Here is an 8379-nt window from a genome sequence, read left to right as displayed (position 1 = left end):
ATGAGGGGTTATAGGTGTTTCCATAAGGTTCACCCATGTAATTCACCTCTGCTATTGCAGGGTTCTCAGGATCATAAGCTTCTTCTTCAGAAGATGCCTCTTGAGTACTGTTGGATGCAGCTTGCATTCCATTCAGACTCTGAGAAATCATATTGACTTGCTGAGTCAATATTTTATTCTGAGCTAATATGGCATTCAGAGTATCAATTTCAAGAACTCCCTTCTTCATAGGTGTCCCATTACTCACAGGATTCCTCTCAGAAGTGTACATGAACTGGTTATTAGCAACCATGTCAATGAGTTCTTGAGCTTCTGCAGGCGTTTTCTTTAGGTGAATGGATCCACCTGCAGAAGTATCCAATGACATTTTAGCCAAGTCAGACAGACCATCATAGAAGATATCCAGGATGGTCCATTCTGAAAGCATGTCAGTAAGACACTTTTTGGTCAGTCCTTTGTATCTCTCCCAAGCTTCATAGAGGGATTCACCTTCTTTCTGTCTGAAGGTCTGAACGTCCACTCTAATCTTACTAAGCTTTTGAGGAGGAAAGAACTTGGCTAAGAAAGCCTTGACCAACTTATCCCATGAGTTCAGGCTATCTTTGGGTTGAGAGCCCAACCAGATTCTAGCTCTGTCTCTTACAGCAAATGGGAAAAGCATGAGCCTGTAGACTTCAGGATCTACTCCATTAGTCTTAACAGTATCATAGATCTGCAAGAATTCAATTAAGAACTGAAAAGGATCTTCAGATGGAAGTCCATGAAACTTGCAGTTCTGCTGCATCAGAGAAACTAGCTGAGGTTTCAGCTCAAAATTGTTTGCTCCAATGGTAGGAATGGAGATGCTTCTTCCATGTAAATTGGAATTTGGTGCAGTGAAGTCACCAAGCATTCTCCTTGCATTGTTGTTGGGTTCGGCTGCCATCTCCTTTACTTGTTCGAAATTTTCAATCAAGTTGTCTCTGGATTGTTGTAATTTAGATTCTCTTAATTTTCTCTTCAGAGTCCTTTCAGGTTCTGGATCAGCTTCAACAAGAATGCCTTTTTCTCTATCCCTGCTCATAAGAAAGAGGAGAGAAAAAGAAAAGAAGAGGAATCCTCTATGTCACAGTAAAGAGGTTCCTGATTGTTAGTAGAAGAAAAGAAGAAGAGAAAAATCTGAACTCAAAAAGAGAGAGAGAGGGTTCGGATTTTTGGTGGGTGAGGGAGAGATGTTAGTAGATGAATAAATAAATAGAATAAGATGAGAGAGGGGAAATTTTGAAAATAATTTTTGAAAAAGAGTTAGTGTTTTTTGAAAATAGTTTTTGAAAAAGGTTAGTAGTTTTTTCGAAAATTCAAAATAAAAATAAAATAATTAGTTAATTAAAAAGAAATTTTTGAAAAAGGGGGAAGATATTTTCGAAAATAAAGAGAGAGAGTTAGTTAGGTGGTTTTGAAAAAGGTAAGAAACAAACAAAAAGTTAGTTAGTTAGTTGAAACAAAAATCAATTTTGAAAAGATAAGGAGTTGGGAAGTTAGAGAAGATATTTTGAAATCAAATTTTTGAAAAAAGTAAGATAAGAAGATATTTTTGAAAAGATATGATAGAAATTAGTTTTGAAAAAGATTTGATTTTTAAAATCATAATTAATGACTTGATTCACAAGAAATCACAAGATATGATTCTAGAACTTAAAGTTTGAATCTTTCTTAACAAGTAAGTAACAAACTTGAAATTTTTGAATCAAAATATTAATTGGTGATGTTATTTTCGAAAATTTGATATAAAAATAAGAAAAAGATTTTTTTGAAAAATATTTTTGGAATTTTCGAAAATAACTAAAAATTTGAAAAAGATTTGATTTTTGAAAAAGATTTTTGAAAAAAAGATGAGATTTTTAAATTGAAAATTTGATTTGACTCATGAAAACAACTAGATTTTAAAAATTTTTGAAAAAGTCAAATCTCATTTTCGAATTTATGAGAGAGAAAAAGGGAAAGATATTTTTTTGATTTTTGAATTTTTATGATGAGAGAGAAAAACAAGAAAAATGATGCAATGCATGAAAGTTATGAATCAAAACAATGAATGCATGCAAGAATACTATGAATGTCAAGATGAACACCAAGAACACTATGAAGATCATGATGAACATCAAGACCATAATTTTGAAAAATTTTTAATGCAAGGAAAACATGCAAGACACCAAACTTAGAATTCTTTAATGCTTAGACACTAAGAATTCAAAAATGCATATGAAAAACAAGAAAAGACACAAAACATGCAAATGCAAAGATCAAACAAGAAGACTTACCAAGAATAACTTGAAGATCATGAAGAACACTATGAATGCATGAGAATTTCGAAAAATGCAAGATGCACATGCAATTGACACCCAACTTATAACATGACACAAGACTCAAACAAGAAACAGAAAAATATTTTTTTGATTTTTATGATTTTCTAATTTTTTTGGATTTTTCAAAAAATTAATTTGAAAAAGAAAAATAAGGATTCCAAAATTTTTTTAATATGAATTCCAGGAATCTTGCCATATTAGTCTAAAGCTTCAGTCTAGGAATTAGACATGGCTCACTAGCCAGCCAAGCTTTCAAAGAAAGCTCCAGTCCAAAACACTAGACATGGCCAATGGCCAGCCAAGCTTCAGCATGTAAATCAGGAACAACAGCAGGTGGATTAGCAACAACTAGCTTGCTCTTGATAACAAATTGCTAGCCTCAGTCCAAATGAATTTAGACATGGCTTTACAGCCAGCCAGGCTTCACAAGCTTCATGAAACACTAGAATTCATTCTTAAAAATTCTGAAAAAAAATATATTTTTGAAAATACATTTTTTTTTTCAAAAACAAAAGAAAAATTTTTGAAAGATTTTTGAAAAATTTTTGAAAAGAAAACGAAAAGAAAGTTACCCAATCTGAGCAACAAGATGAACCGTCAGTTGTCCAAACTCGAACAATCCCCGGCAACGGCGCCAAAAACTTGGTGCACAGAAATTGTGATTACACTTTAATTATGTAAAATTCATCGCTCTTTCTTTCCCTGGTAATGGCGCCAAAAACATGATGCCAATACCATGGTTCACAACTTCGCACAACTAACCAGCAAGTGCACTGGGTCGTCCAAGTAATACCTTACGTGAGTAAGGGTCGAATCCCACGGAGATTGTTGGTATGAAGCAAGCTATGGTCACCTTGTAAATCTCAGTCAGGCGGATATAAAATAGTAATGGAGTTTTCGAAAATAATTAATAAAATAGGGATAGAAATACTTATGTAAATTATTTGTGAGAATTTCAAATAAGCGAATAGAGATGCTTTCGTTCCTCTGAACCTCTGCTTTCCTGCTATCTTCATCCAATCAGTCTTACTCCTTTCCATGGCTGGCTTTATGTGATGCATCACCATTGTCAATGACTACTTTCGGTCTTCTCTCGGGAAAATGATCCAAATGCCCTGTCACGGCACGGCTAATCGTCTGGAGGCATCACCCTTGTCAATGGTTTACATCCTATCCTCTCAGTGAAAATGGTCAACGCACCCTGTCACGGCACGGCTATTCATCTGTCGGTTCTCGATCATGCTGGAATAGGATTTACTATCCTTTTGCGTCTGTCACTAAGCCCAGCAATCGCGAGTTTGAAGCTCGTCACAGTCATTCAATCATTGAATACTACTCGGAATACCACAGACAAGGTTTAGACTTTCCAGATTCTCTTTAATGCCGCCATCATTCTAGCTTACACCACGAAGATTCTGATTAAGAGATCTAAGAGATACTCATTCAATCTAATGTAGAACGGAAGTGGTTGTCAGGCACGCGTTCATAGGGAATGATGATGATTGTCACGTTCATCACATTCAGATTGAAGTGCGAATGAATATCTTAGAAGCGAAATAAGATGAATTGAATAGAAAACAGTAGTACTTTGCATTAATCTTTGAGGAACAGTAGAGCTCCACACCTTAATCTATGGAGTGTAGAAACTCTACCGTTAAAAATACATAAGTGAAAGGTCCAGGCATGGCCGAGATGGCCAGCCCCCAAAACGTGATCACAGGATCAAAAAATACGATCCAGGATGTCTAATACAATAGTAAAAGGTCCTATTTATAATAAACTAGTCACTAGGGTTTACATAAGTAAGTAATTGATGCATAAATCCACTTCCGGGGCCCACTTGGTGTGTGCTTGGGCTGAGCCTTAACTTTCCATGTGCAGAGGCCATTTGTGGAGTTGAACGCCAGGTTTTGATCCATTTCTGGCGTTCAACTCTGGTTTTTGATCCATTTCTGGCGCTGAACTCCAGAATTGGGCAGAGAGCTGGCGTTGAACGCCAGTTTGCGTCGTCTAAACTTGGGCAAAGTATGGACTATTATATATTGCTGGAAAGCCCTGGATGTCTAATTTCCAACGCAATTGGAAGCCCGCCATTTCGAGTTCTGTAGCTCCAGAAAATCCATTTTGAGTGCAGGGAGGTCAGAATCCAACAGCATCAGCAGTCCTTCTTCAACCTCTGAATCTCATTTTTGCTCAAGTCCCTCAATTTCAGCTAGAAAATACCTGAGATCACAGAAAAACATACAAACTCATAGTAAAGTCTAGAAATGTAAATTTAACATAAAAACTAATAAAAACATCCCTAAAAGTAACTAGATCCTACTAAAAACATACTAAAAATAATGCCAAAAAGCGTATAAATTATCCGCTCATCATGGGGTTTCTGGGTCTTAGAGGGAGAAGAGAGACGTTGGGGGTGAAGAGAAGAGAAAGGGTTGTGAAAATGAGAAGGGGTTCGCGCATCAGGGGATTAATGAATTCTAATCCACGCGTACACGTGGATGATGCACGAGCGTGGAAGGGGTAAAAAGGCAATGATGCGTACGCATCCTCGACGCGCAGACGTGGCTGGGGGGAAAGGAAGTTGACATGTACACATCGACCACACTTACGCGTGGGTCACAATTGTGCTAAACGCACAATTTCAGCACCCCTCTCGTGCAACTCTCTGGATTTTGTATGGGTGGTGCAGCATTGAGGCATTGACGCGTACGCGTCGGGCACGGGTACGCATGACGGCCTCTCTTTCTCTCTCTTTTTTTTTAAAAAACACCAAAACAGAGCTTAAAATTCTCCTAATACTATCTACAACTCCAAACTAACCAAAATGCAAATTAACAATATTTTTGAGTTTTTTAGAATTTTTCACTAAATTTGAGAAAACTTGAATTCAAGCAAAAATTCAAATTCAAAGAATCATCCTTATTCAAAGCATAAAACCAACAAACAAACTAGCAACTAAAACAAAATATACAAAAGAATAAAAGGAAAGAACTACCTAATGATGGCAACTCAATTTATTCATTGATTATATCTACAAGAGAGATGGAAAGAGTTTACCATGGTGGGGTGTCTCCCACCTAGCACTTTTATTTAGAGTCCTTAAGTTAGACATTTTGAAGAGCTCTAATCAAGGAGGCTTGTGCTTGAATTCATCCTCAAACTTCCACCAATGCTTGAACTTCAAGTGGTTGCCAGAATTTCCAACCAAGCGCACCAACCTTTGGTGGAGTTTTCCACAAGCTCGGAGCTCCCACAATTGATCCTCATGTATGCCAGGATCCTAAATCTTGTTTCTACACCCGTCTTCTAATTGACCGTCATTACTCCACTCGGGTGTCAAGCACATGGAATTCTCCTTTAGGCATCAAACTCTCTTCCTAGATCTTCTCAAATGAGTATTATGCCATCATTTGCACTTAGAGCTTGAAAATTCAACCATAGTGGACCTTAAATTGCGGTTCCGACCACTAACCAACTTTCTCATACTTCCCATTCCACAGAGAGCTCTAAGTTGACCATCCATTTCAAGCAGACCATACTCAAGTGGGATGATAAAGCTTAGAGGTAAGAGGTTTACCCACTTGCATGATATAAGGAATAATGGTGACTTAGGAAGGGAAGCCTCCTCACACTTTGACAATGCAAGGTCCACTCCCTTGTACTCTTCTTTAAATTCCTCCACCTTCTGGCAAGCATCTTCAATTTCAATTTCTTATTTACCAACTTCTTCTACACATTCCTCATTGCTTAAGACATGTGTCGGAGGTTGTGTTAGCCTCCTCAACATCAAATTCACAACACAATGAGGGCGATTCAACAATCTCCAATAACACATTGTTGGTGCAGAATTATCTTCAATAACAAGACTTGTCACTTGCTCAACTTCTTCCAATCCTTCATCACTTAACATATGCCTTGGAGGTTGCACATCCTCCTTAACATCACTTTCTAGTCCAATAGAAAAAGGCTCAATAAGATCATCAAGGAGATTGATCAATGTGGACAAAAATCACTAATGATGCAATTCACTTCTTGATCAATTTTTCTCAACTCTTTATCCACTTCCTTAACATCAATGACCTCAACTTCCTCCTCTTGATGCAAATCCTACTTTAGCTCTTCTTCTTCAACTTGAAGCTTCAAATTCACTTCCTCACTATGCTCCTTGGTTGATCCTCCATATTCGTCAATGGGAGTACTTAAGATGCATGAGCTTAGGTGGGAGGCCATGTGGTGAATGGCTTTCGCCATGGTAACAACCATGACTTCTAGCTTCTTTAGCTCCTTTTGCTTCTCTTCTTGCCTTTGGATATAATAACTAATATCTCTTTATTGTCCTCGCAAGAAGGTTTGGAGAGCTTCATCCATTGAAGGGGGTGGTGGAAGAGAGGGTTCATTGTTTAGGAAAAGGGTTCATAGTTGCAAGGTGGTTCATCTTGGTGAAAATATGGAGGTGGTGTGTATGAAAGTAGTGGTCTTTGTGAGTATTCATATTGAAATAGTGGTGGCTCTAAATATGACTCATATGGTTGTTGGTATGGTGGATATGGATTAGGATCCTATGGAGCTTATTGGTGGTATGGAGCTTGTGAGTAAGGTTGTTGAGGGCTATGTAGAGGGAAAGAATTGTATGCATGTGGTGGTTGTGGTTGACAACCACAATTAGGGTCACTACATCTATTAGATTGGTAAGCATTAGGAGTTGGATTATACCCATAAGAAACCGGAGGAGGTTGTTGCCAAGAAGGTTGTCTATATGCTTCAGACTCCTCCCACCTTTGATTTCCAAATCCTTGATGCAAATCTCCGTTGAAGCTTTCATTTCTATTTCTTACAACATAGTTTCAATTAAACTCATAGCCAAAGGGATGAGAATTCATAGTGAAAAGGAAAAACAAAAACAAAACTATTAAGAGATAAAGAAACAAGAGCAAACCTATTCACACTATCAACATATATACAATATCTAATAACAAGCACACATTGAAATTCTCCAGCAACGGCGCAAAAAACTTGAAGTAAACAAAACTGTCGGTTAAGAATTTCTTCTCGGTAAAAGAGAAATAACTTCATTGCAAGTATAGTTCCAATCTGACAAGTAATGCTCAATCAAAGTTTAATTTTTGGTTGTCACAAGTCCAACCCAATAAAAATAACTGAGAGTATTAATTCCGGGTCGTCTTCTCAAAAGAATTGCAGTGAGGTATGCGCATTATTGGTTATGGTATCCAGGGGGTTGGTAAAAGTGCAAGAAATTAAATGGCTAGAAAATAAAGCAAACAATTAAAGAAAGCAATTAATAAAGAGAGACATTCATGGCAAGCATTGAGAATATAGGCTTTCTATCCTAATCATTAATTATCATTCAATAATTATCAATAGCTAATCCTATTTAGTCATCTCCAACATTGAAAGAAGGTACAATGTTATCTTCACATGAGAAAAAGTCAAATAAGACTAGTTAATCTTAATCCAAAAGTCCTAATCAACTTACTAATTGAATTAACAAGAGATTAGAGTCAATGGAAATAATATTAACTAATAACTCTAGATCACCAACATGAGTTAGGTATTAATGACTCAAGATTACCTAATTTCTCTTTCCAAGGCAAGAATAATCAGAAAGCTACTCTAACATCCAACCAAGCATTTTATCAAATACTTGGAAGGCATAAAAGGAAAGCATGGTAAATTGCAAGAATAATAAAATCTACAACTACCCAATTGCAAGAAAACAATAACAACAGCTCAATTAAGCAATAAAGGAACATAAAACATGAATTGCATTAAAAGGAAATCCAAATCCAACAAGTGTTCATAAACTAAAAAGAGGCACACAAGAGAAATTAACAAGAGGAAATAGGAAAATCAAGACAATAGAACAAGAAATTGTAAAGAAAACAAGATGAAAACAAGAAATAAACCTAAATCTAAAGGAGATCTAACTTAATTCTACCCTAATTCTAGAGAGAAGAAGGAGCTTCTCTCTCTAGAAAACTACCTAAAGCATGATTCTACACTATCTAATTGCTCC

General features: G+C 36.6%; 1 non-coding gene across 1 annotated transcript; it reads left to right on the top strand.

Moving 5' to 3' along the window:
* The first annotated feature begins 422 nt into the window (after nt 1–422).
* On the top strand, nt 423–529 carry LOC148548124 (small nucleolar RNA R71). The gene has a single exon (XR_015898327.1). It is a non-coding gene; the product is annotated as a small nucleolar RNA R71 (small nucleolar RNA).
* The last annotated feature ends 7850 nt before the right edge of the window (nt 530–8379 follow it).

The sequence above is a fragment of the Arachis ipaensis genome, chromosome B8, assembly GCF_059453495.1.
Source record: "Arachis ipaensis isolate K30076 ecotype BB chromosome B8, ASM5945349v1, whole genome shotgun sequence".
In the NCBI taxonomy this organism is placed as follows: domain Eukaryota; kingdom Viridiplantae; phylum Streptophyta; class Magnoliopsida; order Fabales; family Fabaceae; genus Arachis; species Arachis ipaensis.
Note: the sequence above shows the minus strand (reverse complement) of the source record. Positions and strands in the feature narration are given on the sequence as shown.